Raw genomic sequence first — 20,391 nt, 5'->3', positions numbered from 1 at the left:
CCTGCATTGGAAGGCAAAGTCTTAACCACTGGACTGCCAGAGAAGTCCCGAGAATCATAGCTTTTAAAATATCATTCCTGACTCCCCAGTCTTTGCTGTGCTTTCTTTCTAGAAGCCAATAGAATCATTGAAACAGAGCAGGCTTTCGAAGGAAAGAGTCTGCTTTTGTCCTAGGTTCTCCTACCTACAGAGAGAGGATTATTATTCCAGGCTCCTCATGTTTTTCCTTGCATCTAGAGAGACCTCAGTTCATGTAACATTTCTAACCTCCTTACTCTTTTACCAATCTGTCTCAGAGAATGAACAGCAAATTACTGAATGATAAATTTGAGAAAAGTAAATAGGGCCTGCAAAAGCTCAGCCACCGTCAAGCTCTCCTTCCTTGGGGAATGGCTCCAGTAATGCACATATATGCACATCTTGTCCTCCATGTTGGAAGTTTTACAAGGGGAGCCCCCATGGGAGGAGACGTGTCCAATCTGGCCTGGCCCAGTAGATTGGTCTGCCTATTTCTGAGCTATAGCATTAAGAAGCATGCTGCACTTCTAACCCCACATTATCCCTCCCAGTCTTAATCAGTAATAAGTATGGTATTCTGATCTCCATCTGTCTTTCTCTTTGTCTATCTCTTAAGTGGCTTGGAACTCAGGACCACTTTTTAACTGTGTTGACCTTGCAAAGCTATTTTACTACAATCATTCTTATCCACTCATGTGAACATCTTGTGCCTCTTTGTAATGTTATTATTTTGACTACGTGGCAGAAATGTGAAGGTAAAGAGTCTAGCACAGAGCTTGTCATTCAATTAAAGTTTACTTTGCTTTTAATTTTATTTTAGTCATCACCCCATTGTTTTAATTCCATCTTCCCTTTAATTTCCTCCAATAAATTGGCTTCTTATCTCTTATCATAGTCATCAACACTTTTTTATTAATATTGGTTTTTAATAAATGTTTGGCTGCAAAGGGTCTTCATTGCTGCACGTGGGCTTTCTCTAGTTCGAGCGAGGCAAGTGGGGGCTACTCTAGTTGCAGAACATGGGCTTCTCATTGCCATGGTATCTCTTGTTGTGGAATACAGGCTCTAGGTGTGCAGGCTTCCACAGTCGTGGCATGCAGACCCAGTTGCTCTGTGACATGTGGGATCTTCCCAGACCAGGGACAGAACCCGTACATCAGCTCAGTTGGTAAAGAATCTGCCTGCAATGCAGAAGACTTAGGTTTAATCCCTGGGTCGGGAAGATCCCCTGGAGAATAAATGACAACCCACTCCAGTATTCTTGCCTGGAGAATCCCACGGACAGAGGAGTCTGGCAGGCAACAGTCCATGGGGTCGTATGAGTTGGACATGACTTAGCAACTAAACCACTACCACCCTATACTGGTGGACAGATTGTTAACCACTTGACCACCAGTGAAGTCCTTCAGTGCTTTCTTATTAAACCTTTCTGTCTCTAGACACTGCCCTAAATCACCCTAAATGTGGTTCTTAAAGTGAACGAGCAGCATCCACATCTTTGGGAAATTTGGTAGAAAGGAAACTCTCAGGCCTCATCTCAGATCAATTGAGTCAGAAACTCCTGGGGTGGGACCTAGAGACTTGTGTTTTTATAAGCCCTCTGGGTAATTCTGATACATGGTCAACATTGAGAAACAAAGGCCTAAGTCATTCCGTTTCTGTTCAGTTCCATGATTTGTCTCTGCCCAGATACTTTTCTTTTCGTGCCTTAGTCTCTTTGTGATTACCAACCATTTTGTTTGGTATCATTATCAATTGTTTCTTACCTGAAAGCCCTAATTACCAACCCCTCATCTCCATCCCAAAAGGGGTAAAAAAGAGTAACTATTTGGCCCTCAGATGGTTTAAAATTAGTATCCACAGGTCTCTTTTATACAGATTTTTTTTTTTTTTTTGCCCACTCCAAATTATTATACGTAACTCACTGAAAATTTGGGCAACTCAATTTGTTTTAATTTAGTTTACCAAGCATCCATTTTCAAAGCCACTGGATAACACAAACCTACTCACAAATCTGCAAATCTTTGCTCTGTGTTTTGTTTTTAATGTGTAAATAGGAAATCTCCTGCTAGAGGAAACTACAGGTAGCACTGAAAAATAAACTGGTTTTCACAGCACCAGTTTCCCAACAACCTGAATAGCACCAAGCAATTCAATTATCCTAAAACTGTCATCCAATTTGCTTCTCTGTGGGAGAGCTAGTATTCTTATGTCATGAAGACCAAGAAATTATTTGCTTTCTGGAATATGTGAATATTTTCCTTCCTATTACTGCTGAATTTCTGAAAGAATATCTGGGGGCAAAGGGGATTGGGATGGGGATTGGGACCAGGGGTAAGGGGAGAAGAGAGAAAACAGGAGCTGAAGAAAAAAAAATAAAAGATTTTTTAAAATTTCAAATGAGACCCAAATATCACTATTTAACGAATAAGCTTTAAAATTATCCTTTAGTAAATTTTAGTTAAGTCTAGGTACTTCAAATAATTAAATGGTTCAGATATTTATTAAGTTCCTTCCTACCATTCCTCAAATATTTATGCAAATTAATTTTCAATCAACAAAGTCTGTAGACATTCATGGGTCTATAATAAATTAGTGTTAATGAGCAACATTTTGGGGAAATATCATTCTTTCTCATGCCATTCATTTATGAGGCATTTCGAAAGAAACCAAGTCATTCACTTAAATTGTAATGAAAAAGCGTTTAGTATTTATTAGTGTGTAGGAGTCTTGTTCTCAAGGGAGTATTTCACAGCTATTATTCATTCAATCTCAGTTTCCCTAGGAGGGAGGGAGAGGGTGCCCAGTGAGCCAAAGTCCATGAGTTGAGTCATTGTTCAGCTCCATTCCAAAGGACTACTTAGTTTCAACCAAACCTCTGAGGTTCAAGTTAAGATTCTCTGGCTAAGGCTATTCTCTGTGATCTAGTCCCACTAGCAACAGCTCAGACATCACTTATCCATGGACAGAAAAACTTCCTGTGGAACAAATGCCTTCCAGGATAAAGCAGACATTCCGAGTTGCATCTTCAGATTTCTTCTGAGATTCCTACAGTCCCCATAAGGGCCAGATCTTACACCTTAGTCTCAATATTACAAGATCTTTAATTTGGTTATGGTGAAGGAGAGAAGTCCTTCTTTCTGATTTCATCTTCATTGATTTCTATCTTTTCTCCTTGCTTTATTCTATAGAAATGACACCTTGGTCTCATTTCTTTCTTAAGTCTTCTTTCTAATCCTAACTGATCAAATTCCTTCTGGTTTCCCTTGCTTTACCAATCAATCTGGACTCCAGACAAGTGACTTCAACACTGCCTTCCTGAACACTCATTCCACTCCTTTTCTTGAATCTTTCATGTTAATTTCAGTCTCTGATCCTTTCAACTCCATCTCTTACACCTAAGCTACCAAACTTTTGGGAAAGACTCCAAAACCATTTCAAATATGGTCCAAAATAAAAAACAATAAATAAATTATCCACCTTGAAGAATATTAATGTTAATATTAGTATTATTTTTAAAAAATGGAAAAGTCATTCTTAGCTCTTAACAAAACAGGCAGCAGGCTGGACTTGGTCCTCTGGTTGGCTGACCCATCTCAGGGCCATCACCACAGTCACGTGTTCCTCAGCCCTTTATTCCTCCCTCCCCATTGTGATACTGTTTCCTCTTAAAAGCTGTCTTTATGTTTGTTTTAAATGAAGAGTTGTGTGCCATGTTATTTTCTGCAGGTAGAGACTTCCTCTAGATGGGTCTTAGGAAAAAAAAAATATTAATACAGTCTTCCCATTTGCAGATAAGGAAGTTGAGGCCCAGTTTGGATCTATCAAAGAGTTGAGTAGCACTAAAGCCAGCATTTGAAGATTCTTTGCAGTAAGACTCTAGAAGAATTGTCACACAGGAGTCAATTACTATAATGTGGCTTATAACATATACATTATATTTTTAAGCACAGAAACCAAGACACAAAATTTAATCAAGGTTCTTTTCAAACCTATGATCTGTATTATACTGGCTCCCCTTGATATAACCATGTTCTCTCATCAGTTGATGGCTGGTTACGATGCTTCCACTTAGCTTAGTCAGGCTGCCAGGGATTGGTGGAAGCAAAGAACTATAGCAAAGATCTACAGATGTCGGTATAAGGTAGAAGTAAAAAGCTTCATATGAGTAAAGAAGATCTAGATAATCACTATCATAATCTTTTACTGGCAGACAGAGTTAAAGTCCAGTACAGTAAGTCCCCAACACAAGAATGTTACGACTTTCAAGATGAGAATGTGCATCTGGTTCCAGCAAGAAACCAAAACCTGTGCCATCAACATCAGGCATGAGGAAAGTTTCAGCTGGCCCTCCATCTCCTATTGCTGATGATCCTTCAGCTCTACCATCTCCTACCTCCTCTCTCCTCCAGTCAGTAGCTCTTCTTGCCTTTTCACTTGATGCCAACCCTTGAATGCCAGCTGTTATACTGGACTACTGCACTTTTCAAAGTACTGTACTGTACAACTAAAAATGTTTGATTTTTTGTGCTTCTTTTTTATTATTTGTGTGAAAAGTATCATAAACCTATTACAGTACAATACTGAGTAGCCATTTGTATTAGTTAGGTACTAGGCTAACTTTGCTGGACTTACAAATTGGCCTTACAAACATACTCTCAGAATGAAATTCATTTGTATGTAGGGGACTTAATGGGTTTTTTTAAAGTAAGATGAATTTACTACTAGTTAAAATATGTCAGGAGAGAATGAAATACTTTCCTGAAGCACCTTACCTGCCTCCTGAGAAATCTGTATGCAGGTCAGGAAGCAACCGTTAGAACCAGACATGGAACAACAGACTGGTTCCAAATTGGGAAAGGAATAAGTCAAGGCTGTACATTGTCACTCTGCTTATTTAACTCATATGCAGAGTACATAATGCAAAATGCTGGGCTGGATGAAACACAAGCCGGAATCAAGATTGCTGGGAGAAATATCAATAACCTCAGATATGCAGATGACACCACCCTTATAGCAGAAAGCAAAAAGGAACTAAAGAGTTTTTTGATGAAAGTGAAAGAGGAGAGTGAAAAGCTGGCTTAAAACTCATTCAAAAAACAAAGATCAAGGCATCCAGTCCCATCACTTCATGGCAGACAGATGGAGAAACAATGGAAAAAGTGACAGACTTAATTTTCTTGGGCTCCAAAATCACTGCAATTGGTGACTGCAGTCATGAAATTAAAAGATGCTTGCTCCTTGGAAGAAAAGTTATGACAAACCTAAATAGCATATTAAAAAGCAGAGACATTACTTTGCCAACAAATGTCCATCTAGTCAAAGCTATGGTTTTTCCAGTAGTCATGTATGAATGTGAGAGTTGGACTATAAAGAAAGCTGAGAGCTGAAGAACTGATGCTTTTGAACTGTGGTGTTGGGTGTTGTGACCAATGAGAGTCTCTTGGACTGCAAGGAGATCAAACCAGTCAATTCTCAAGGAAATCAACCCTGAATATTCATTGGAAGGACTGACGCTGAAGCTGAAGCTCCAATACTTTGGCCACCTGATGTAAAGAACTGACTCACTGGAAAAGACCCTGATCCTGGGAAAGACTGAAGATAGGAGGAAAAGGGGATGACAGAGGATGAGATAGTTGGATGGCATCACTGACTTGATAACATGAGTTTGAGTAGGCTCTGGGAGTTGGTGATGGACAGGGAAGCCTGGATGCTGTAGTCCATGGGATCGCAAAGAGTCAGACACGACTGAGTGACTGAACTGAACTGAATGTCTATTTTATCCTCTTAAAAGTTCTGTCTCAGAATTTACCCAGAGTTTTGAGTTCCATGAAGAATACAGTAATATTCACTAGTGCTTCCCTCGTGGCTTGGTGATAAAGAATCTGCCCACTGATGCAGGAGACATGGATTTGATCCCTGGGTTGGGAAGATCCCCTGGAGAAGGAAATTGCAACCCACTCCAGTACTCTTGCCTGGAGAATTCCATGGACAGAGGAGCCTGGTGAGCTATACAGTCCATGGGGTTGCAAAAGAGTTGGAGATGACTTAGTGACTAAACAACAGCAACATTAATCTCATAGATTCTTCTGTAACCCCATTTCCTACTTGTTCAATTTTTAGATTTTAAGGAATGAATTCATCCCTATTTCATTCTGGCCTACATGTTTTCTCTTTAGCCATGGGCCAATTTGGCACTATTTATTTTAACTTTCATATTTTATATTATTTTGTTAGTATCTATTCTAATGGATACTAATGGAAGAAGCATACAAAAAGCCTTAATTATAAATGTTATTTTACTTTGTGAGAAAAACAAAGCAAATCAACAAATTATATAAACAAAAATATTCAGCAAAGAAGTACCATTAGATATGACACCAACTGTGGTATGAACACAAACCATGAATACATGTGTGATTCTGCCCTCATTCCAATTTATAATTTTTCCTTTTTGAAATTCAATGATGTTAACCTTGCTTTATGCTTCTTTCATTATTGTGTTATAAAGTGACCCCTGAAGAATTTTGTTTCTTGAGATTTCATTTGATCATAAGCAGAATTTGGCCCTAATTAAAATAGGATTATCATGGGATACTATATCAAAGAACTGTGCTTCTGAGGTGGGTATTCTTTTACCTATTTTCCTTTAATAGATATAATGAAGGCCAGAACATATTACCCTTTTCAAATAACAACTCTTTGGAAAATATGTCTGGCCTTGGTAAACAGATTTTTATGTTCAAATGGAAGATTAAATGAGCCTCACTCTTGGAAAATATGTCTGGCTTTGGCAAACAGATTTTTATGTTTGAATGGAAGATTAAATTAGCCTTAGCCATTTCTTAATGCATAGAGAAAACTCCTAGGAGAAACAAAGATGAATGTCCACAGAGTTTTGTTTTCTGAGGAAGATGACTCTTGTGTTTATATAGTTTGATTATTCAGTATACTGAGGTTAAATACAATAGGACATCTTGTAAAATAATTTTTGCAGTAATTTTATGGAGTAGACTAAACTGCCATTAAGAAAAGAGCCCCAAAGTACGTGGCTCCAAGAACAATGAAGCTTATTTGTCTCCCAGCTAACGGGGCAAGGTAAGTGCCCCAGCTTGGTGGGCAGCTCTGCGTCAGTCACTGGAGACCCAGGCTGGCAAAAGTTCTGCCCTCAACAGCTGGTGTGCAGGGCTGTTCAGGTCTAGCTGGTCAAGTAGGGAAAAGAGAGGGAGTCTCCGGCCAGGGAGATCCACTTAAGCAGATAAGGCAAAAGTTCTTCAAACCACTTGTACTCACATTCCATTGGCAAGCATCCAGTCCCACGGCCACACCTGGCTCCATGGCAGACTGGAAAATCATGGCAGTCTCTCTATGTGGCCCGGAAGGAAGAGGAGAAAAACAGAAATAGTGGACAACTGCAGTTTCCACATACTCTAATTATGAAAAATTCACAAATCACCAACCACATGCATTGCAAAGGTCTCTAGAATGCTACCCAAAACAATAAAATGTAAGAAATCAACAGGTTCAGTTTTTTCTACTATGAAAATATTCAACAAGGTAAAAACTAAGGCAGGTCTCTTTGATTTTATGTCACCACATCAAAAAGATTTTTTTTTTTTGTACCAAACACATAAAGGAAATACCCCACTTAAAATAAATCATGTTCTAAAAGCTGGGAATTTGTTTTCTCGTAGAAACAATGTTCTAAAAATGGCCAGGTTCCAAAATTATTTCAAAAGGGCTCATTTACCTCCTGTGGTACATCTGCAATGAAGGGTACTGGAACACAATACTGTACTGCAGCACTCAAGATGTGAGCCAGAAATAATTTTTAAAAATATTTTCAGTAAGGAAATTAAGTTTAATTAGAGAAGGATATGGTGGGGGGAGTGGGAAATGAATATTAATACTTTAATATAAAGTCAAAGTGAACTCTCAGAAGTATTCTGGTGGTGGTTCTTTAATTTAAAAACACACCAAAATGTGCAGTCCTCTTTCAAGGTTAATCATAAGCAAGATGAATATGCTTACCAGCCATGCATTACAGGTAGATTTTTGGAATAACACGGGAGGGAGAATATAATGAACAGGGGTGTACTAGGAGAGGAGTCTAAAGGTAACCAGGAAAGAGAATGGAAGGGAGGAAAAATCTCCTGTGCTCAAGCCTCTAGTGTACAAGGCGTGAATAAAGAGATGAGCAGAAGGAAAGACACAGCTAGTGTGGAGGAAAGGAACCAAGACGGACACAGGCATCCATCTAGGGGGATGGGAAGAATGGGGTTTGAGTTTTCCCTGATCCCATCTCCAGGACGTTGAATACTGGCTGCCATGAGGGTCTCAGACTGGTAGAGGCAGCATGCACATGACCACAAGGACAGAAAGAATGTTCACGATCTAAGAGGGATTTAGGGAGTGACTGACTTCTATTTCATTTCACTCTAATTGGCACAAGGAAAATTTGTGGTTAAAAATTAAGAAAAGGAAAACATATCAAAACACAAATTAGAGGACCCCCCCTGGTGGTTCAGTGGTTGAGAATCCGCCTACCAGTGCAGGGGATGTGAGTTCAATCCCTGGTCGGGGAACTAAAATCCCACATGCTACAACAAAGAGTTCAAATGACACAACTAAGCCCCTGTGCCAGATGGAAGAGGTCCTTGAGCCCCATCGAAGACCCAGCACAGCCAAAAAAAAAGTCAACTAGAAGAATCTTGATAGCAGAAAAGATACACCTGAACGGGGCCCCTATGAAGGTAATTCTTTGCATCTTTCAAGTACACATATTTTCTTTTTCCTTCTAGCTGTTTTATTTCAGCGCAACTTAATAGTTCCTTAATACAAGAGGACTTCTAAAGATGCTTGATCTTGAGTAAAAAGGCAATTTTGAGCAGCTTGATCCCGGGTTAAGTCTTGTGTCTTAAATACAGTGGAAAGCTGTTCCCCACGAGCATGGCTGACTGCTCACAGCCCATTGATTGCAGAACTCACCAAGGGATGTGGTTTCTCTTGCTTGACAACCGCACGTACTATAATCAGAAAGACATGACGTTGGGCTCCTCCAAAATTGCATCGAATTGCTTTCTGAGCAGTACTTGATCTAACAGCGGCGCTGGCCACAGAGAACCATCACCACGGGCATCACCAGCCCACCCAGCCTTTCTGAAGACCGACCATGAAACAGGGATTTCTTTAACTTCTGAAAATGAAAGCACCTTTTGAAAATAAATATAAATTCTCAAATTGGCTGCAAACTATTGAATCAAATGCTCTTTGTGGTTTCAGAGACTATTAAGACAACCCCAAACCTGTCAGCACAATTTCACTCACAAATTTCTCTTATCCCGGTTTATTGCTGCATTGACTATTTTGCAGAGAGATACAAGTTTATGACACAAGGAATAGAAATGGTGTGTAGCTTAATAAATACAAATGTTTGTCTGCATCCTATCTTGAGTCTTAACTCTGAGTCTAATTCGCTGCATTATTTTGAGCAGTCCCCAGACATCTCTGGCTCTGACTCCTCAACCAGTAATCGAAGACATTGGATGAGATGAGCCCAAGACCCCATCCAGCTCAACTGACAGGCAGTAATTCAAGTTTTCTCAGCTTCAGTTTGGCCGTGACAAGGGACTTGACTGCTTTATAGAGAGATTCAGCAATCGGTTCAGCCAAATCACCTGGCTTATCAATATTTTTCATTTGAAGTAATAAGTTCTGAGTGAGGATGTTTATCAGCAGAATGGACACAAAAAAACAAACAACTATGTGAAGAAACTGTTCTGTCTCATATTTGCCCACCTGATATTGGTGCTCGCTTCTGAATCATCACCAGGGCATTCCTCTCCCCGTTCCTAACGAAGAGGCTGGGTTTCTGGTCTCACACTTGACTCACTGTCCCACCATGAGATAAGAAGGGAAAGCATCTCACTAAAACATCAGGCCTTCGACCTGAAACTTCTGATGTCTATAGTAAGAGTAAGGATAAAGGCTACCTTGAACTGGGGTCCCCTCTAGGTCAGATCACATTATTTGGTAAATATTCATTATCATCATCTCTGTTTATACATGCAGAGATGAAGGCCCAGACAGATAAACAGCCTGAAGTCAGCCCTATTAGCCCTATTCTGGATGCTAATCCATTCATTCCGGGTTGCCTGGAGGCATCTACAGGGCTCTGTTCTCAAGAGTGGGGCAAGAGTAACCAGGAGGATGAAGAAGGGTTAAAAACTGACAACCAGCTTTAGAAGACTTCAATATACTTCATTCTCAAATAGTCTATGGCTTTTGCTAATTGTCCTTGTTCAGGCTCAGGACTCTGAAGGGAATTCTGAAAAGTGCATTAATTTGCTTTTCATTTATCTAACAACAAGACTCATGCAAGCACCTCTTCTGTGCATAATGACTACTGAATTGGCTGCTGGAGAGCAGGTCTGAAAGAAGAGAACACTCCAAGATGCTAGCCACACCCTGGGAGGATTATATTCTGGTTTTAGAAACCTTTCAAACCTCCTTTAAACCTATGTTACTTGCTAATGCATCTTCTCTTCTGCCCATGTTACTTTCTGCCCATACTAAGAAATTAGGGTATCACCATAGTGTACTTTCTCTCAGTTTTAGAAACCTGAATTTTATTTATTCATGTGAGTTCTTCACTATCTCTAAAATATATCCTAAGGACGTCCTTTGAGCACTCACAGTAAAGTATTTATTACATGTAAAGCAGTTCCTACTCCAGATCACAACCTCTTTTCCAATTCCAGACTACTGGAAAGGCAGAAGTTAAAATGACCTGCCATGGGGTCTCTATCAGTTTCCTTCTTCTGCAGAGCACCCAGGTCTAAGGATTGATTGCCAAGGCCTAGAATTTTAGCTCCCATGTTTCATTCTGTCTTATTTTTTTAAACTTAACTTGTTCCTAATAACTCCTTTATATTCCTTTATTTGTAGTTACATATAATGGCCAGAGAGAACTAGACTCCTTACCTACACAGACCCCCAGAGTTACAGTCATCATTATTCTTTTATTATATTACAGGAGAAGGGAAATTGACATGCTATTCATCTCTGATTAATTCCTGACACTTGGATCTAATAAACAGAATTTTTGTTTTAACCAACACTTCCCTGGGAAACAGCAGGTGCTAAAATTAAAACACAGAACCAAAAAACATCTCTGCCCTGAGGAAAATAAAAAGATCTCTTTTTGACTTACTCTCTGAAGCTGTCCAGGGCTGAATTGATTATCTACTTCCGTCTAGAATCACTAGAGTATTATGCAGTTTTTCCTGCAGCTTGACATGCTGTCACGACCCCGATTAGTACATGGATGTCACAGTTTTGAGGGCAGCAAGAAACACGAGGCTATTTCTTCATAAAGTATCCAGTCTTTGTCCATTTATTTGTTATAAAGCTCTGGTGGCCTGTATTCCTTACAAGATGATGACTGTTTTGGAAACCAATGCTCAGAAATCAGTATACAAATTGAATGCTAGGAGTGAAGTCACAGAATAAGGTTAAAAAATAAATAAATAACAGAGTTATGTTCACTGAGTATTATGTTCCTGGTGCAAATGAAGCCTAACTCATTTTTTTTTTTTTTCCTGTATTTCTTAATTGGATTTCTGAACTGTTCTTTGGGTCATTATCAGAAGCTGAAGCAAGCCTTCTATGTCTCTTCTCTTTCAATGGCACTAATCATTTTAATTTCTGATTCATATGCTCAGAACGTTAGAGCTAGATGTGACATTTAAGGTAATTCTATAAGCCCTTGCTGTGAAAGGAATGCAGACCCACCTGTATATTTGATCCACTTGGAATAAACACAGATGGAGGGTATTCAGAGAACACTGGAAGAGGAAAGGGGATTCCCATCAGGCAGCCAGCTCTATCAGTCAATGCTGAGGTCAAAGAACCTCTGTCAGGCCACACTTCCACCACACAGAGGTGCAGGAAGGCAAATGGACATGTCCAGGGTCACAAAGCTAATTAAACAGAAGAACTAGCACTCAGTGGGTTATTTATCGGGATGGTCTCTTATCTGTTAAAAGACATATAAGACCAGGAATGTCCTTGAAAATGCACATCATTGTCTTAGCCATAGTTCACTTGTGGGTTATATGCCTGATTTGCTTGTAAATTGACTTGGAAACATCAATCATTCTAAAATAGTAGGTTAATTTATTTTGCTGGGTGAGCAGTCCATGGTGAGAAAGCTTTGATGCTGCTGGGACTGCCCAATCCTCACTCTCTACCCCTCAGCCTCAGCACACTTGGAGGACCAGGTGAAAGGGATCTGCCTAACCCAGACCTCAATTTACAATTCCAGTTTAATCTCTGCACCCTGAACCCATGCCAACTGTACGCTTCATTCTCTCAGCTCTTTTTAAGTCTTGCCTCACTAATTAACCACATATCATACTAGGAAAAAGTGTAGATTTTGAAACCAGACTTCCTGGATCTGAATCTCAGCTGTGCCACATCTAATGACGGACTATGATTTGGCTTCCTAATCTATAAAATAGGTATGATAATAATATATATGATACAGGTTGCTATATTTTAAAATTTATTATGTTAGACGTATTTAGAACAGTGTTAAAAAGCCAAGACATCACTTTGTTGACAAAGTTCCATCTACTCAAAGCAATGGCTTTTCCAGTAGTCATGTATGAATGTGAAAGCTGGACCATAAAGAAAACTGAGCGCTGAAGAACTGATGTTTTTGAACTGTGGTGCTGGAGAAGACTCTTGGAGTCCCTTGGACTGCAAAGAGATCAAACCAGTCAATCCTAAAGGAAATCAACCCTGAATATTCATTGGAAGGACTGATGCTGAAGCTAAAGCTCCAATACTTTGGCCACCTGATGCAAAGAATGGACTCATTTGAAAAGACCCTGATGCTGGGAAGATGGAGAACAGGAGGAGAAGGGAACAACAGAGGATGAGATGCCTGGATGGCACACCCACTCAACGGACATAAGTCTAAGCCAACTCCAGGAGCTGGCAATGGACAGGGAGGCCTGGGGTGCTACAGTCCATGGGGTCGCAAAGAGTCAAACACGACTGAGCGACTAAACTGAACTGAAAGTATATTCTCTCCTATAAACCTGCAGATAATAATAATAATAGCAACAACACTTACTTATCAAGCAGTAAATGCTTGATAAGTAAGTAAATGATATCAAGCAGTGTAAATGCTTTACACACATTATTTCAGTTAATCACTGTAACTCTTCACATGCAACCAATATTATCCTCTTCTCCCCTACCCCGTATTTTTTTGGCAGGTAAGAAAGCTAAGGTCTCAAATATAAGAAGCAGAATCAGGACTTGTACCAAGATCTGTCTTGATATCCTCCTAATCTTTCTGAGAAAAGAGCTTTAGAGTTCTCTTAAAGCTCTTTTATTTCAACAGACTGCCTTACCTCCCATGCAGGTCAGGAAGACTGGGATCCCCACCCAGGGTGATGAGCAGCAGCAGGAAGGGACGGGTCTCTCCGGGAAAGTGTGAGGAATAAGACGATGACACCATTACTGTCTTAACCAGCCACCCCCATTGTGTCACACGGCACCTATGTGGGCTATACTGCTAAGGGCACCCCAACTCCTTACTTATTTGAGAACCATATCGGGAAATATTCTGGTTCCAGCCAGGGTGGTACCATTCGTAATCTCAACTTCAGTAGTTCTTGGAGTCATTTATTTCTATCCCAGCCTGTAGGGTAAAGGGAACATCTCTTTCATTTCCTGATTAGGGAAAAAATTATAGTTTTACTCCCTTCCTTCAGAGCCTATAATAGCCAGTATCTTACACTCTTGCCCCATACTCATCTATTCATCCATGTCAAAAATGTACCTTCCATTAGTCTAAAATGGTGCCTTCAGTGGAAGGCTTGGGGCTGAAGGGCCAGGGGAGGAAGAGAAGGGAAGTCTCTGAGTTTGCTAGAGGAACACCGTGAACTGCCTTGTAACCACTCCTGTACACCTGCCCACACCTGTATCTCCCGGGCGGCTCTGCATCTGCCTCCCTCACTCCCCCACAGGACCACAGAGCCTTTCCTCAGCACCTCCCAGGATAGCCTTGGGGTGCTTCTGTGAAAGCAGCCTTACAGTACATCCTGTTTTTCTCAAAGACCGACCGTAGTACCCACACTGGGCTTGGCTCATGGAGCTAAACTTAGAAGGGGGATGGATAAATATTCAAACTATTGTACAATTGTGCTCATTTCATATGCTAGCGAGGTAATGCTCAAAATCTTTCAAGTTAGGCTTCAACAGCATGTGAACTGAGAACTTCCAGATGTACAAGCTGGATTTAGAAAAGGCAGAGGAACCAGAGATCAAATTGGCAACATCCGTTGAATCATAGAATAAGCAAGAGAATTTCATAAAAATACCTACTTCTGCTTCATTGACTATGCTAAAGCCTTTGCTTGTGTGGATCATAACAGACTGTGGAAGATTCTTCAAGAGATGGGAATACCAGATCACCTGACCTGCCTCCTGAGAAATCTGGATGCAGGTCAAAAATCAACAGTTAGAAATGGACATGGAACAACAGACTGGTTCCAAATTGGGAAGGAGTATGTCAAGGCTGTATATTGTCACCCTGCTTATTTAACTTATATCCAGAGTACATCATAAGAAATGCTGGGCTGGATGAAGCACAAGCTGAATCAAGAGCGCAAGAAGAAATATCAACAACCTCAGATATGCAGATGATACCACCCTAATGGCAGAAAGTGAAGAGGAACTAAAGAGTCTTTTTTTATAAAGGTGAAAGAAGAGAGTGAAAAGCTGGCTTCAAACTCAACATTCAAAAAACGAACATCATGGCATCCAGTCCCATCACTTCATGGCAAATAGATGGAGAAACAGTGGAAACAGTGAGAGACTATTTTCTTGGGCTCCAAAATCACTGTTGACAGTGACTGCAGCCCTGAAACTAAAACACTTCCTCCTTGGAAGAAAAGTTATGACAAATATAGACAGTGTATTAAAAAGTAGAGACATCTCTTTGCCATCGAAAGTCCATCTAGTCAAAGCTACAGTTTTTCCAGCAGTCATGTACAGGTGTGAGAGTTGGACCATAAAGAAGGCTTAATGCTGAAGAATGGATGCTTTCAAACTATGGTGCTGAGAAGACTCTTGAGAGTCCCTTGGACTGCGTGGAGATCAAACTAGTCAGACCTAAAGGAAATCAATCCTCAATATTCACTGGAAGGACTGATGCTGAAGCTGAAGCTCTAATACTTTGGTCACCTGATGTGAAGAGCTGACTTATTGGAAAAGATCCTGATGCTGGGAAAGACTGAGGGCAGGAGGAGAAGGGGATGACAGAGGATGAGATGGTTGGATGGCATCACCGACTCAATGGACATGAGTGTGAGCAAACTCTGGGAGACAGGGAAGGACAGAGGAGCCTGCCATGCTGCAGTCCATGGGGTCACAAAGAGTGGGACACAACTTACTTACTGACAAATTAAAAATCTCCCCATGTCCACTATCATATTTAGCTGTCAAAGTATTATAGGATGTCAGAGAAGCTGAAGTTGAATGTTTATTATATCAAGAGTGGTGGGAAAAGGGGATAAGAATCTGAAAAGGAACATATAACTGAATCACTTGGCTATATACCCAAAACTAACACAAGACTGCAAATCAACTTTAATTAAAAAAAAAAAAAAAGAGCAGTGGAAAAGCTGTTTGAAGAAAGGCAAGTACAGCTCCAGTGGCCAGGGAAGATAGAAACCCTGGTGTGCAGCTCAGGGATTGATGGAAGAAAGATAAATAGGCAAGTACCGTTTCTAGGGGCAGTGGAAGAAAGAGGGAGCTTGGCAAGTGGGCCTCAGACATAAGCCTTAACCCAAGGCGCCCTTGTCCCATCCCAGCCTGTCTGGAGCTATCCTACATTTTCCTAACATCCTTTGCTCCTCCTTTGCTGGGCACTTCACCTCAGTCCCTGCAGCCTCCATCATCCACCCCTGCTTAGCACTACGTGCAAGTGAGGAGGGAGGGAGTTGGCTCTTCACAACTCTAAGTTGTGCTCTGAACATACCTTCCTTTAGAAACGTGGTCACATGTGGTACTTGGCATCTGAGGAACTTTTTAGTAGTATGCTTCAGTTGTTACAGGATCAGTAAGGGTTGGTGTGGGGCTCTGATTTGTTAGTGGGTACTGCTGGTACCCTTCTCAGATCCCTTTCTCGGGCTGTGTCAGTTACTAAATGCAGGTGCCTCCCTCTCAGAGAATCCTCTTTGCCCTTGGGGAATAGGAGGTGCCATGCCTTAGGTGTTACCACCAACCCACAGCCAATGAGTGACCGATAATAGGAGTGTAAAAGGCCAGTCTCTTTGGCCAAGGGACCAACTCTGCAACCCAGTTCCTGCTCTAGACTGCCCCATAGGATCATGCTGGAGCTGGGCTCCTTCTGAAGCACAGAATCCCTGCCTCGGGCTCTACTTCCAGAGAACCTGATCTAATACTATACATGCTCATCTTGTGTTTACTAGAGGTTCTTTATTGTCACCACAGCAATACATCTCTAGGGAAACCAAGGGTAAGAAGAGGAACAGTTTGACAGGACCCTAACCAAATTGGGACATGTAATCCAACTCAGTGGATAATATTCCAGTTGTCGATGGTCAGTTACTAAGTCGATGGTCAGTTACTAAGTCGTGTAATCCAACTCAGTGGATAATATTCCAGTTGTCGATGGTCAGTTACTAAGTCGATGGTCAGTTACTAAGTCCACCCCATGGACTGCAGCATGCCAGGCTCTTCTGTCCTCCATTATCTCCCAGAGTTTGCTCAAATTCATGGCCATTGAGTTGGTGATGCCATCCAACCATCTCATCCTCTGCTGCTCCCTATTCCTGGGCCTACACCTAATATCTGCCCTTCTGCTAACATTAACAGTCCACCTTCTACCAAATTTGAAATGAAGATTTATTTTGTTCATACTCTAATTTTTCTCTTCTTACAGAATATGATTATACTTGTTAAAAGAATTGGATGTGCAGCATTTATTATTAATCAATATATGTTACAGTTCTTTCAAATGTTGCTGAATGATTCTAAATTATTTTATACTAATTATTCTTACTATGATCATATAAATTTCACATTTCAAATTTATTGTTGGGCTGTTTCCTTTCCAGGAACTATAAACTCTATTATTGTCCATGACTGGGTCCTTGATAAGGAGGCTCTGGTTAAACCAGCAGTGTTATAAACAGATCAGATGTCCAATTTGCAATTAATAAAAATATATAATTGAATACATGAAGGCAAAGCAGAAGATAATTTAATCTTCCTGCTATAATTCAGAGTCATATGAGATCATCATTATAAACCCCAATTATAGCACTGGAGACTTGGAGGGAGTTGGTGTGCGGCATTCAGGCTAAAAGAATGTCAGACAGTTCAGATTTTACTGCACATATTTACAAAGGTACAACTTCATAACATCAGGCACCGCATTCACTGTTTTCCCCCAATATCCTAATCCCAGTATAGGCTCTTGTTGAGCTAGTCTCAGCTGACTAAATCCACTCTTCTAGCCTATAATTAAAAAAATAAGAAAATGGAAAATAAGAAAATTTATGGGATTATCCTCTCAAAAACTTCTACCTAAATAAGAAGCCAAACACATTTTAAATCCTATTTCTAAATATATTTGCATTTATTCCTTTTGATATACCCTGTTAAAATTTCCTTTTATAGTTTATGCTTTTTCTTTTCATACTGCATTTCACTGATTAATAAAATATATTATTTTATTAAATAATAATGTGCCCCATCATATTATTAGAGGGTCTTTTAAGAAGCTGTTTATGATTTGGTATCTAAATGTTTTACTATTTTTTTAAACAAGAAACTATCATTAAATTAAAAATTCTTATAGATCTGAGAATTGTTGGTTGTTTCTAAAAAGGCCCTTTACGTTGGTCAAATAAATCACAATAATTATAGATCTTTGCTGTGTTTCAGTATGTGTACAAGATATTCATTAGGAATGGTAAAGAAAACCACATTTAATTGCTTTCTATACACATACTGAAGAGGAGGGATTTTTTTTTTCCTTCTAAACTTGTCAGTAACCGTGACTAAATACGGGCTTGGTAAGTGTCTGAAAAACTCTAAATGATCCCATTTGTACAAATTTTAGTAGATGACCTCAGGCCTCTAGGTAGCCTTGATGTCACAAGACTGGAGTTGTAACTCCAGCTATCACGTCTGTGTTTTAGGCAAGAATAGCGCTTGAGTCAGCCGTGCTCATAAATAAGGACACACAAATGAGTTTTCCTGGAAGGCCCATACAACACCTTCCGTCCACAGGGCCAAAACTTAGTAACCCCTATCTGCAAGGAAGGCTGTGAGAGAGAACTCACTGAGCACAAAATCAGGTTTCTATTTCTAAGAAAGGAGTGGAGAAAGAGAATGGGATAGGCAACTAGCATTACTTGCCTCTTTCCCTCTTTTAGAACCGCTTTTCTCAGATGGACTGTGAGCTCACAGAAGGCTGAGATTATGTCATGTCAATCTATGTAAACTCAGAACCTAGCACAATACCATATTTATTATGCTTTTGTTATGTTTATTATTTAAGGAAATGGAACCCTCTGCTCGTTATGCATTAGAAAGATGATCCAATGCAAATATAACATGAGCAGGTGACATGAGTTTACTGCATTTATACAGTCATTCATTCATATCACTGTTATTTCAACTCATATTAATTGAGCTCCCGGTCTGAGCCAGGCCTGTGTCATGTACAGGGGATACATGGACAAATACAAGATAGCCCCTGGCTTTAAGAAGAGGGTGGGGGAGCAAGGCTGGGGAGTACAGGGAGGCTCCACTGGTAAACAAGCAATTTCGGGGTCACATGGTAGGAGAACCTAGGAGTGGTCCTGAGCCACTGGTTGAGATTAGGCAGCTGTAAACTACTCTGGGTAAAACACAAGAGTGTGGAACGAAGGAGGGGAAAAGAAGGAAAAACAGTGGAGTTAGATAATAATGGAATGTCTAAGTTAGAGTCCACAATTCACTCCTTCCAGCACACATACTTTCTTCGTGACAAAAATGTTTGTTTCTCCCTTGGGACTTCTTCCTGACACGTGGCTCTTAATGGACCTGACCCACTGACAAGCTTCTTCTGGCCTAAGCCATAGACACGACTGTGTTTCATGGGCCTTATCTGAGCACAGTACAACTGTCTTCCCAGCATCCCATCTTATAAGGTGGTGTTCTGGTGGACCAGTTTGGGAAATGCTGGCCTAGATATGATTCCATAGACACAATAAAGAGTTGCCAGGGATTTCCAGAGAAAGGAATTTATTTCCATGAACTGCACATGTGAACTTCGTGTGTTAACACCTTGGGTTTCAGTTATATGGGTCACCAAAAGGAAAGAGGTTTTATTGGATTAATGAGGCATCATTTTAGCAACCACACAGTCAAAAAAGTTATTCAGATGACAATTTTACTAGTAATGAAGACAGTATCTTTTCTTTCTGCAAATAACTCAATTCAGTTCATGACATATATGGCTAGACATGTATCTACATCAATTCCTACTTTCTTTGCCTAGCCCAGAGAAAGAGCTGTCTTCCTAACCATGAAGCAGAAGTCATAAAAGAGAGATTTGATGATTCCATTCTGTGGCCTTGAAGATGGAGAAAGAGACCATAAGCCAAGAGATGGAGAAACTAGAAGAAGCAACTAAGTGGATTCTCCCCTAGACCCTCCATGACAAAAAACAGCCCACATTTTGATTTTGCGATTTCTGATCTCTGGAACTGTAATAACACATTCTTATAGCCTCTAAGTTTGCGGTTAACTTGTTTACAGATAGCAGCAGGAAACTAATAATACATACAACGTAACTCTAGGTGCTGTTGACTAGTTCATTCGCACTGATTCAGGAAAGAGGAGACATATGTCTCTCTCCCTTGGGATTCTCCTCTTTTCTGAATCCACCCTCTTAGATTCTTCTCTTGCATATAAAATCTGACTGTGTCACAGGGCTTTAAGTGCATGAATACTCACTTATTCGAGTTAGGTTACTTTCAGGGAATATAATTAGAGACCAGAAATAAGGGTTGTTTACAAATCCTGCCAAGGACATTTGGTGTGATCTCAGGAAGGCTTAACAGGGATGTGATTTACAGCTAAGAAAGCTCAAAACAAATTATACTATACACTGAACAAAGAATGAATTAACCACATGGGGCTAAGGTAGGGAAGGGACTTGTCTCGGTTTATCCAGGCTGGACAGTGGTAAGTTCACTGGCATCTGTAGCCACCAAGAGGGCAACAATGGGCATGAGGACACCTCAACAGGTTCCTGGATCCTAGTAAGTGCTTCTC

The 20,391-nt window shown here is 40.3% G+C and overlaps 1 protein-coding gene across 4 annotated transcripts in view; it reads right to left on the bottom strand.

Moving 5' to 3' along the window:
* Positions 1-20,391, bottom strand: part of LMNTD1 (lamin tail domain containing 1) — a 491,035-nt gene that overhangs the window by 468,635 nt on the left and 2,009 nt on the right. Inside the window, exon 1 of one of the 4 annotated variants that reach the window (XM_061417581.1) lies at positions 7,312-7,383. The exons of the other annotated variants lie outside the window; for them this stretch is intronic. The gene's annotated coding sequence lies outside the window, so the exon portion shown is untranslated. Of the gene's footprint in view, positions 1-7,311; positions 7,384-20,391 lie in introns of those variants that run through there. 4 annotated transcript variants of the gene reach the window in all.

Source organism: Bos javanicus, chromosome 5 (assembly GCF_032452875.1).
Source record: "Bos javanicus breed banteng chromosome 5, ARS-OSU_banteng_1.0, whole genome shotgun sequence".
Taxonomy (NCBI): Eukaryota; Metazoa; Chordata; class Mammalia; order Artiodactyla; family Bovidae; genus Bos; species Bos javanicus.
The sequence above is the reverse complement of the archived record's forward strand: the minus strand, read 5'-3'. Positions and strand labels throughout refer to the sequence as shown.